Source organism: Cherax quadricarinatus, chromosome 76 (assembly GCF_038502225.1).
Source record: "Cherax quadricarinatus isolate ZL_2023a chromosome 76, ASM3850222v1, whole genome shotgun sequence".
NCBI lineage: Eukaryota > Metazoa > Arthropoda > Malacostraca > Decapoda > Parastacidae > Cherax > Cherax quadricarinatus.
In genome coordinates this window covers 6,889,943-6,902,758 of record NC_091367.1, presented here as the reverse complement: position 1 = coordinate 6,902,758, position 12,816 = coordinate 6,889,943, and positions in this window count along the sequence as shown.

Here is a 12,816-nt window from a genome sequence, read left to right as displayed (position 1 = left end):
TAAAGAAACTAGCCCAATGTTTCTACCCTCACCGGGAATTGAACCCAAGCCCCTCGACGTGTGAAGCAAGAACACCTACTACCCACGTTCACCTGTCAGTAAAACAGGCAAATGGGTGTTAGTCGACTGGTGTGGGTCGCATCCTGGGACAAAATTGACCTAATTTGCCCGAAATGCTTTGCCTAACAAGCGGCTTTCTATATAGTATTATGTCATTGTTGTCAGCTAGGCCTGTATACCTTGTACATGTACTTGTAGAAATAAAGATCAGTATTATTACAATTATTATTTATTGTTGCTTTTAGTGTATTTTAAACTGGTAAGATTATGTTTAAATTTACAATAGTCACTGGTGTACTATTAGCTTTACAGTTTTCTCTGGAATTTTCTCTTAAGTAGATGGTATACTGCCATAAATACATGCTTTCCCATGCCCTCGAGTAAATTAATTTAGTATATCTATATTTAAGTTTTGGGTTTATAGCATGAATTTCTAGATCAACTAGCAATGATATGTACAATACAAGGTATTAAATAGTTCATTTCTTGACGCAAGAATTTTGCAAAATATTGACCTTTGGAAATACCATGAACCTAACTGAAATGTCTCAATAAAAAAATTTATTGAGTTACAGCTGCAAACTTTTTAGATGATCACACTTGTTTTATATAATCAAATGTGTAAATGATTTAAAAAGAGTCAAAGTGATTTAATCCCACTGAGGTTCTTGTTCCATAGAGTAAGGTAAAGAATAGTTAAGATAGGATTAATTGTCATGTATAAACTACTTTAGAGAAAGTCACTTGTTATGCAGAACATTTCAGGCTGCCAAAAAGAAATTGACTTACAACTTATAGGCCTAGGCATACCTAGGCCTACTAGTGGCCTTCTTTGTTATAAGTATTTCATTTTATAATGATTTTATATGTAAACCACACACTGTAATGTATACAGAGAAACATTTGAATTTGAACTATGGTTTGCAATCTTTGACATGTTAATTTTTAATTTTACTCATGTATAGGTACACAAATTTAGTTAGGATAAGCCAAGAAGGTCATAGTGACTTTGTTTCCATTGGGGTCCTTGACAATACAAAGTAACAATTTGGGTTACGATTAATGACTCGTGTAAATTGTTATAACATTTGTAGTGGTGAACACTGAAATATTTTTTGTATATAACACGTGTAGAAACAGTGGTGATAGAACTGTAGTATGAATGTTAATATGGTTCGGATCACCAGGGTTGCCACAGGTACACACGAGTATAATTATGATACATTGTGTAAATTACGTAAGATAACCCAGAAATTCATCAAAGTGACTACCATTGGGGCCGTAACACAATTAGCTAAAAATGTTTTAAGGCAAATTTATGAGGAACTTTTTACTATATTTCTGAAGCAGATGGCTTAAGGGAAACATACACAAATAACCCGCACATAGAAAAGAGGAGCTGACGACGACGTTTCGGTCCGACTTGGACCATTTATAAAGTCACACTAACGAAAAGGAGAGAAGGAGGGGTAAATATAACCAGGAGGTGATAGTAGTAGTACTACTATTACCTCCTGCCTATATATACCCTCTCCTTTTCGTAAGTGTGACTTTATAAATGGTCCAAGTCGGACCGAAACGTCGTCGTCAGCTCCTCTTTTCTATGTGCGGGTTATTTGTGTATCGTTCCAGTCACGGTATTGTGCCTTTTTTTGTTATTTAAGGGAAACATTTTGCATCTTCTGGAAGGGAGTTCTAAATTTCAGGGCCATTTATTTGCACCGAGTTCCTATATAGGTTGAGTCGATCACGTGGTATATCTGAGATACTTATTTTACTATTATGTCTATGTGTTATGTTACAGCTCTTTAGGAATAGTCGAAGCGCTGGGTTGTAGTTCGTTCAGTGTCCTGTATATAAGATAAGATTTCGTTCGGATTTTTAACCCCGGGGGGTTAGCCACCCAGGATAACCCAAGAAAGTCAGTGCGTCATCGAAGACTGTCTAACTTATTTCCATTGGGGTCCTCAATCTTGTCCCCCAGGATGCGACCCACACCAGTCGACTAACACCCAGGTACCTATTTGCTGCTAGGTGAACAGGACAACAGGTGTAAGGAAACGTGTCGAAATGTTTCCACCCGCCGGGAATCGAACCCGGGCCCTCTGTGTGTGAAGCGGGAGCTTCAGCCACCAGGCCACAGAAATGGAGTTGTGCTGTGTAAGCTAAATGAGGCTTTTGAATAGTGTGTGTGTTTGTCTTCAACCTGATTGGGTGATTATTCTGACAGTTGATTTATATTGAGTAACAATGGGTTATAGTTTATTTGCCTTAGAAGATCACTAAGCACAAATCCCACCACAGAGGTAAGGATAGATAGAGAGTAGGACAGAGTGAGTAATGTCGTTTGTGGTACAGAGTAGCGTATTTTTTATAGAAAGTCCAAAGTTTTGTTAATTTTCATAGATACGTCTTGGATATGAGTGTTGAATGTCATGTTGCAGTCAAGGTGCATCCATAAGATTTTTTTCTTGTCATGTCTTTCTATGAGTGAATTATTTATTTTTATGTTGATATTGGCAATTTTAAATTTATTCCCGAATTTCCTGTAGAAAGTCATGCCAATATTGAAAGTTTGTTTACCATCCAGGTAGAAGTGGGTGAGGAATTGGGTTCCACAGGGCCTGGTACTTGGTATAGTACTGTTTCTTGTATTGAGGAATTTTCTTCGTCCCCGGGGGGCGTCGTCCCCCTCTCAGGAGGAGGCGACCCCAAGAGGGAGCTAAGACCCCTCACGCCTACTCTCCAGTGAGGGAAACTAAAGAAAGGGGTCTTAGCTTCCTCGAGGGATCGCTGCCCCCTGAGGGGGAGGGCATTACGCCCCCCGGGGGGTTGGAGAATATTTGTCCTTGTTTGGAGACACTGAGAAGTTAATGCGAAGAATTCAAAAGGATGAGGATGAGATAGGACTACAAAGGGATCTGGACAGGCTGCAAGCCTGATCGAACAACTGGCTCCTGGACTTTAACCCCACCAAGTACAGTCATGAAGATTGGAGAATGTCAAAGATGATCACAGACAGAATACAGTCTAGGAGGCTAAAGGCTGCGACTTCACTCAAGGAAAATAATGTTAGATTGTCATACCGAGCATATCCGAGGCGCTCATCATTTAAATAACTGCTACAACATATGGGCGCCTGGCATACCTAAGAACAGCGTTTCGATACGTGAGTAAAGAATCATTCAGGATACTGTACACCAGTAGCATGCAGAGAGGGGGGGAAGGGGCGGTGACCCCGGGCATCCAAATGGGGGGAATCCAATTAGAGAGGGAAATAAGATAGTGATTTGGGGTATACAATCAAGGAGTTGGCCCCGGGCATCACCAGACCTTTGCACACCACTGTTGTACACAGTGTACGTCAGGCCCATATTGAAGTATGGAGCACCAGTACGGAACCCACACCTGGTCAAGCACTTGAAGAAATTAGAGAAAATGCAAAGGTTTGCAATAAGACTAGTCCCGGAGCGAAGGGTTATGTTCTCCTAGGAGAGGTTGAAGAAAATCTACCTGATAGCACTGGAGGACAGGAGGGTTAGGGAAGACATGATAACGACATATAAAATACTGTGAGGAATTGACAAGGTGGAGAGGGACAGAATGTTTCAGAGATGGGACACAGCAACAAGAGGTCACAACTGGAAGTTGAAAACTCGGATGAGTCACAGGGATGTTAAGAAGTATTTTCTTAGTCATAGAGTTGTCAGGAAGTAGAATTGTCTACCAAGTGACGTAGTGGAGACAGGAACTATACATAGTTTTAAATTATTTATATTATCACACCGGCCGATTCCCACCAAGGCAGGGTGGCCCGAAAAAGAAAAACTTTCACCATCATTCACTCCATCACTGTCTTGCCAGAAGGCTTTACACTACAGTTTTTAAACTGCAACATTAACACCCCTCCTTCAGAGTGCAGGCACTGTACTTCCCATCTCCAGGACTCAAGTCCGGCCTGCCGGTTTCCCTGAATCCCTTCATAAATGTTACTTTGCTCACACTCCAACAGCACGTCAAGTATTAAAAACCATTTGTCTCCATTCACTCCTATCAAACACGCTCACGCATGCCTGCTGGAAGTCCAAGCCCCTCGCACACAAAACCTCCTTTACCCCCTCCCTCCAACCCTTCCTAGGCCGACCCCTACCCCGCCTTCCTTCCACTACAGATTGATACACTCTTGAAGTCATTCTGTTTCGCTCCATTCTCTCTACATGTCCGAACCACCTCAACAACCCTTCCTCAGCCCTCTGGACAACAGTTTTGGTAATCCCGCACCTCCTCCTAACTTCCAAACTACGAATTCTCTGCATTATATTCACACCACACATTGCCCTCAGACATGACATCTCCACTGCCTCCAGCCTTCTCCTCGCTGCAACATTCATCACCCACGCTTCACACCCATATAAGAGCGTTGGTAAAACTATACTCTCATACATTCCCCTCTTTGCCTCCAAGGACAAAGTTCTTTGTCTCCACAGACTCCTAAGTGCACCACTCACTCTTTTTCCCTCATCAATTCTATGATTCACCTCATCTTTCATAGACCCATCCGCTGACACGTCCACTCCCAAATATCTGAATACGTTCACCTCCTCCATACTCTCTCCCTCCAATCTGATATTCAATCTTTCATCACCTAATCTTTTTGTTATCCTCATAACCTTACTCTTTCCTGTATTCACCTTTAATTTTCTTCTTTTGCACACCCTACCAAATTCATCCACCAATCTCTGCAACTTCTCTTCAGAATCTCCCAAGAGCACAGTGTCATCGGCAAAGAGCAGCTGTGACAACTCCCACTTTGTGTGTGATTCTTTATCTTTTAACTCCACGCCTCTTGCCAAGACCCTCGCATTTACTTCTCTTACAACCCCATCTATAAATATATTAAACAACCACGGTGACATCACACATCCTTGTCTAAGGCCTACTTTTACTGGGAAAAAATTTCCCTCTTTCCTACATACTCTAACTTGAGCCTCACTATCCTCGTAAAAACTCTTCACTGCTTTCAGTAACCTACCTCCTACACCATACACTTGCAACATCTGCCACATTGCCCCCCTATCCACCCTGTCATACGCCTTTTCCAAATCCATAAATGCCACAAAGACCTCTTTAGCCTTATCTAAATACTGTTCACTTATATGTTTCACTGTAAACACCTGGTCCACACACCCCCTACCTTTCCTAAAGCCTCCTTGTTCATCTGCTATCCTATTCTCCGTCTTACTCTTAATTCTTTCAATTATAACTCTACCATACACTTTACCAGGTACACTCAACAGACTTATCCCCCTATAATTTTTGCACTCTCTTTTATCCCCTTTGCCTTTATACAAAGGAACTATGCATGCTCTCTGCCAATCCCTAGGTACCTTACCCTCTTCCATACATTTATTAAATAATTGCACCAACCACTCCAAAACTATATCCCCACCTGCTTTTAACATTTCTATCTTTATCCCATCAATCCCGGCTGCCTTACCCCCTTTCATTTTACCTACTGCCTCACGAACTTCCCCCACACTCACAACTGGCTCTTCCTCACTCCTACAAGATGTTATTCCTCCTTGCCCTATACACGAAATCACAGCTTCCCTATCTTCATCAACATTTAACAATTCCTCAAAATATTCCTTCCATCTTCCCAATACCTCTACCTCTCCATTTAATAACTCTCCTCTCCTATTTTTAACTGACAAATCCATTTGTTCTCTAGGCTTTCTTAACTTGTTAATCTCACTCCAAAACTTTTTCTTATTTTCAACAAAATTTGTTGATAACATCTCACCCACTCTCTCATTTGCTCTCTTTTTACATTGCTTCACCACTCTCTTAACTTCTCTCTTTTTCTCCATATACTCTTCCCTCCTTGCATCACTTCTACTTTGTAAAAACTTCTCATATGCTAACTTTTTCTCCCTTACTACTCTCTTTACATCATCATTCCACCAATCGCTCCTCTTCCCTCCTGCACCCACTTTCCTGTAACCACAAACTTCTGCTGAACACTCTAACACTACATTTTTAAACCTACCCCATACCTCTTCGACCCCATTGCCTATGCTCTCATTAGCCCATCTATCCTCCAATAGCTGTTTATATCTTACCCTAACTGCCTCCTCTTTTAGTTTATAAACCTTCACCTCTCTCTTCCCTGATGCTTCTATTCTCCTTGTATCCCATCTACCTTTTACTCTCAGTGTAGCTACAACTAGAAAGTGATCTGATATATCTGTGGCCCCTCTATAAACATGTACATCCTGAAGTCTACTCAACAGTCTTTTATCTACCAATACATAATCCAACAAACTACTGTCATTTCGCCCTACATCATATCGTGTATACTTATTTATCCTCTTTTTCTTAAAATATGTATTACCTATAACTAAACCCCTTTCTATACAAAGTTCAATCAAAGGGCTCCCATTATCATTTACACCTGGCACCCCAAACTTACCTACCACACCCTCTCTAAAAGTTTCTCCTACTTTAGCATTCAAGTCCCCTACCACAATTACTCTCTCACTTGGTTCAAAGGCTCCTATACATTCACTTAACATCTCCCAAAATCTCTCTCTCTCCTCTGCATTCCTCTCTTCTCCAGGTGCATACACGCTTATTATGACCCACTTCTCGCATCCAACCTTTACTTTAATCCACATAATTCTTGAATTTACACATTCATATTCTCTTTTCTCCTTCCATAACTGATCATTTAACATTACTGCTACCCCTTCCTTTGCTCTAACTCTCTCAGATACTCCAGATTTAATCCCATTTATTTCCCCCCACTGAAACTCTCCTACCCCCTTCAGCTTTGTTTCGCTTAGGGCCAGGACATCCAACTTCTTTTCATTCATAACATCAGCAATCATCTGTTTCTTGTCATCCGCACTACATCCACGCACATTTAAGCAACCCAGTTTTATAAAGTTTTTCTTCTTCTCTTTTTTAGTAATTGTATACAGGAGAAGGGGTTACTAGCCCATTGCTCCCGGCATTTTAGTCGCCTCATACGACACGCATGGCTTACGGAGGAAAGATTCTTTTCCACTTCCCCATGGACAATAGAAGAAATAAAAAAGAACAAGAGCTATTTAGAAAAAGGAGAAAAACCTAGATGTATGTATATATATATATGCATGTGCGTGTCTGTGAAGTGTGACCAAAGTGTAAGTAGGAGTAGCAAGATATCCCTGTTATCTTAGCGTGTTTATGAGACAGAAAAAGAAACCAGCAATCCTACCATCATGCAAAACAGTTACAGGTTTTTGTTTCACAGTCATCTGGCAGGACGGTAGTACTTCCCTGGGTGGTTGCTGTCTACCAACCTACTACCTGCTAGTTTTAAAATGAGGTAATATAGAGCTCATGGAGCAGGGAGAGAGAATTTAGTAGCGATCAGTGAAGAGGCTATGTCTCGACCCCTGCAGTCACAAATAGGTGAGTACACACACAACGCAACACACGCGCACACACACACACACACACACACCCGAAGACCCAACACACATACACACACACACACACACACACACACACACACATACACACACACAAACACACACAAAACACACACACACAAAAAACACACACAAAACACACACACACACACACACACACAAAACACACACACAAAACAAAACATACACAAAACACACACACAAAACACACGCACACACACACACTTGAAACACCAACACACACACACACAGAATGTTCCAGAGATGGGACACATACGAAGGGGTCACAATTGGAAGTTGAGAACTCAGATGAATGAAAGAGATGTTAGGAAGTATATCTTTAGTCATAGATTTGTCAGGAAGTGGAACAGTCTGGCAAGTGTCGTAGTGTAGGCAGGAACCATACATTGTTTTAACACGAGGTTTGATATAGCTCATGGCGCAGGGGGAGAGAGGACCCAGTAGCGATCAGTGAAGAGGCGGGGCCAGGAGCTATGAATCGACTCTGTAACCATAAATAGGTGAGTACATACAGATTCACACACCTGCATCACCAACACACACACACACACACACACACACACACACACACACCTGCAGCACCAGCACACGAGAGCTATAATTGCATGAATATTCATGAGGTGACAGCACTGGGCTTCATCAAGAGGTACCCTGAAGACCAACACGCCGGTCTCTCCGCACACCCACTCTATAAGCATGGATGTCTGACGACACCTGCTTGTGTATCCAAGCGACTGGTGGTGGTCGAGACGTGGCTAGTAGGCGTGGTTGTAGAGTAATGGCGTGCCTGGTGACAGTGGTATGAAGGTGGTAGTGGTAGATTATAGCTGGAGGTAGCCCTGAATGAAGGGTAACAACATTGCTGAAGATAGCTCTGGATGGAGGTTAGTAACATTGCTGGAGGCAGCACTGCATGAAGCTTAGTAACATGGCTGAAGGTAGCACTGTAGTCGACGATCAAGGGTATGCATACTTCCACTAGTGGGCCCTACCCATCTGTGATGTGACTTCGACTGCTGCACCTTAACTGTCTCTAGTACTTAAGAGTCCTTGCTGCCTTCAAAGTCATCAAAAATAAAGCACTGAACTTCGGTTTCCAGGATGAAAACTGATTACCTCATCTTCTACTGTATTTGCATATCTTCTCTACATTCAATTGAATAAGCAAGATATTGTACATGTGTCTAATTCCTTATATAGTCGGTATTGCTTAGCGTTATTAGATGTTACTCCCTAGTGTATGTTCCACACTCATATGATTGGAGGGTAGTACCTGAGTGGTTCCTATCTAGGAACCTACTAGCTGGTGGGACAGTTCCATACCCGTATGATTGGAAGGTAGTACCTCCCTGGGTGGTTGCTGTCTACCAACGTACTGCCTAGAGTGTGTATGTTCCACACTCATATGATAGGAGGGTAGTACCTGAGTGGTTCCTATCTAGGAACCTACTAGCTGGTGGGACAATTCCATACCCGTATGATTGGAAGGTAGTACCTCCCTGGGTGGTTGCTGTCTACCAAGATATTCGAATAAAATCTTAAGTCTGAGACACTCTTATCAAACTAAATTTATCTGGCGTGTCCTGGATGACGAGAAAGTGTAAACATTTGCCATCTTAAACATTATCGTCTAAAACATTTTCACCTAAGACAATGTTATCTGAAAAATTGTCTTCTTAAACAATGCCATCTCAAACAGCCTTGGCGACTCCAAATAAAAATCTGAAGACTTGATTTTGGAATGTCGTCAGGATAAAGTTAATATTTGCTCGGAGGGGCGTCACTCCCCAATCGACGGGCGGTATTATTACAGAAAATGAATATTTTAGTTGGTGGCTCTTCGTTTTTTATTTATTCAGAAGTCTTTTAACGATGACTATAAGAAAAGTGTGAGTGTCAGTTTTGGTGGGAAACGTATGGTAGTAGTACTGAGAGTATTATAGAATGATAGTCAGCTACATTAGTAGAAGTGGTAGTAATGATTGCAACAGATGTTGCAAAGTAATTTAGGCAGAAGCAGCAGTTATAGTAACAGTGCTTTCAATAATAGTGCTAGTAGTGCTAGCAGTAGTCCCAGCAATAGCAGCAGGAGTGACAGACACTGCATTAATTTTAATAGGACGATCAGTAGTAACAGCTCTAGAAGTAGCAGCAATAGCATTAGGATCAGCATCAATCGCGGAAAGTATGTTACTTTATCAGTAGTTAAAGTAATAATTATACTAGCATCATCAGTAATAATAGTTACTGAGGTAGAAGCAGTAATAGTTACTGAAATAGCAGGATAAGCAATAACAGTTATAAAAGTAGCAGTAGAAGCAGAATAGTAACAGCCGTACCTGAAGCATTAGCAACAAAAGTATTATAGTAGTAGCAGTAGTAACAAGAGTAGTTGCAGCTGTATTTGAAGCAGAGGCAGTAATAGTTAAGAGGAGGAGCAGCAGTAGCGATAGCTGTATTATTAGTAGCAGCAGAGGCAATAATAGGTACACTTTCATCGACAGCAGAAATACCAGCAGCAGAGGCAATAATAGGTACACTTTCATCGACAGCAGGAGTACCAGCAGCAGAGGCAATAATAGGTACACTTTCCGCGACAGCAGGAGTACCAGCAGCAAAGGCAGTAATAGGTACACTTTCCGCGACAGCAGGAGTACCAAAATATGCAATAATGTATTATATCCTGTGTTTTTAATGTCACCCCCAAAAAACTGGGAACCATTAAGTAAACTAAGGAAGTATATCTCAAAAAAATCACGGTATTCTCATTTCAGAATCACGCTCACTTAGAGAGCTCTTGAGTCTGGTAAACTACCGATGTTTGTTAAGGATGATTACAATCTCCAGTGATTGCCAGGGATTGTTTTGCTGCCTCAGTGGTGGTGGTGCTGTGATTGGAATAACGTATGGTAATGCTGGATTAGTGGTTAGTGACCAGAGTGTTACTGTATTTGAGAGGATTATTATAGAGTCAAGACCCGAGTCAGAGGATTTCTTTTGGCATTGTGGAATCTCATTTTTCTCACTCGCTCTATTTTACACACACACACACACACACACACACACACACACACACACACACACACACACACACACACACACACACACACACACACACACACACACACACAATCTAGGCGCTTATATAGTCCCAAGATCTCGGTCAGTTTAACTTAAATGAAATACGTAAATTGCAGTTATTACCCGGGACTTGGTACACTCCTCGAGTCTCATTTTGATTTTTTTTTTGAAGAAAAAATGTACTTAATTTATATGGATAGTAAAATAACTTAGTAATGTGTTTCCTTTTATCAAAATTTCCTTTGATGGGTTGGTATGACTAGTTTTTTATTTTGTTTTTATTTCCTTCATTTCTCCATTTCAAAGAAGATTTTGTTGGCGTTGCTTAACCCTGATTGCATGAACCAATCTGGAGAGACAGATTAGGAGAACTGTCTTCTATTTCTTTATCTTGGTTCCGTAGACTGGGGCTGCAGCCTACGGAACCACGTATCTTTGAAAAGTTTGTTGACTATGGTTCTCAATATTCGTGAGTTTTGATGGCTGGAGAAATGGATGTAATTGGCGGAGTTTGTGGGCTTCCGGTGATCAGTGAATTTCATGCGTTGTTCAGTGTTGATGACTAGGATATCAACTAAGATATTGAATTCTACTTAACTTTAATGAAAGATGCTATTGTAAAATGTATTTGCGGCAGAGTGGCAGCCGACCAGTATGACTCGCATGATCATAACTGTGTGAATACTAAAGGTGGTATACGATACACAATTGATGTAAGTGAGATACCCGCTAGAAGTCTTGCTGCATCGCGGTATCCAGCCGAGAGGAACTTCCATCTTGACTGAAGTGACCAACACCCCAAATGTAACCCCCTAGCCACAGCGATTGGGATCATTCTGTATTTCAAGAAGAACGACAAACTGCTGGTGTGGGATTAAATATGTACATTTACTCTACCCAACGCCTACATTCAGTTTAGCTTTGGTCAATAGTATGATGGTGCTACTGATCACAGGGAAGACCAGAAGCTGAAGAATTATAAGAACTTAACTCATCAATGCTTTTCTACCACAGAAGGATCGGATTAAACCCATGTCCCCCGAAGGAGTGCTTCAGGTTTCTTATAAAGATTTGGTCTCTAGCTCATTGAAACCACTACAGACTTAATGGCTACCACCTGCTTTCACCAGCTTAATGTAGCGATTCCTGTCCAGCCTCTGAGGAGCTCGAAGTTTACCTCAACTTTAAATTTTTTATTTAATACTGAATATATATCTATTGAATATATATTTAGTATAGAAAGTCATTTACATCATGTCAAATATCGATTTTTTGATAATTGCCATGCCACGTTGATGAGGCTACTACAACAGTATCAGTGCTTGTGGGCTGGCTATCTTATAATGCTATAGTATTCATTGTTTCTGGCTAGGGGTATTAGTATGTCTGGGGGCACTTCCTGCCTCCAGCCTCTCTACATCATTCCAGCAAAGGTGCTTCCTGTGATCGTTATTTGCTTGCTGTTTTGGCCCGCCTCATGGTGAGCGAAAATGCATGACGCTTTAGATCACTAGACCACACATTATATTATTGTGTGGTCTAGTGGTCTAAAGCGTCATGCGTTTTCGCTCACCATGAAGCGGGCCTAAACAACAGGGGTTCGACTCCTTGGCTAGTGCAGTCTTGTTATTGATCTCTCTCTCTCTGTCTGTGTGTCTGTCTGTCTCTCTCTCTCTCTCTCTCTCTCTCTCTCTCTCTATATATATATATATATATATATATATATATATATATATATATATATATATATATATATATATATATATATATATGCAATAAGCTCACAGTAAACAGGTGATTTCAGAATATGCAAAACCACTCTGAAAGAATAGAGAAATTCCAAGCGCTTTCGTGACTACTCACATTATCAAGGAACTATGAAAGTAAAGCATCCAAGGAAGGTATATAAGGGGGTCTGGCCAACACCTCACTATCAGATCCCGCAACGGTTAACCATCCAATTGATTTTCAAGCAAGTAGTATCAAGCAAGTCCATGGTCGACAGGAATATAATTGAATCTTGTTTCATAAAAAGCAGTTTTGACAGTAATATGAATATTTCCTTTGGTTTATATAAATTAGACCCATTTATAATTAATAGAATTTGGGAAGAATTTAATAATACACTGGACAAATAATAATTTTAAAAATTTTCTTGGGTAGAATAGTTTGTTGG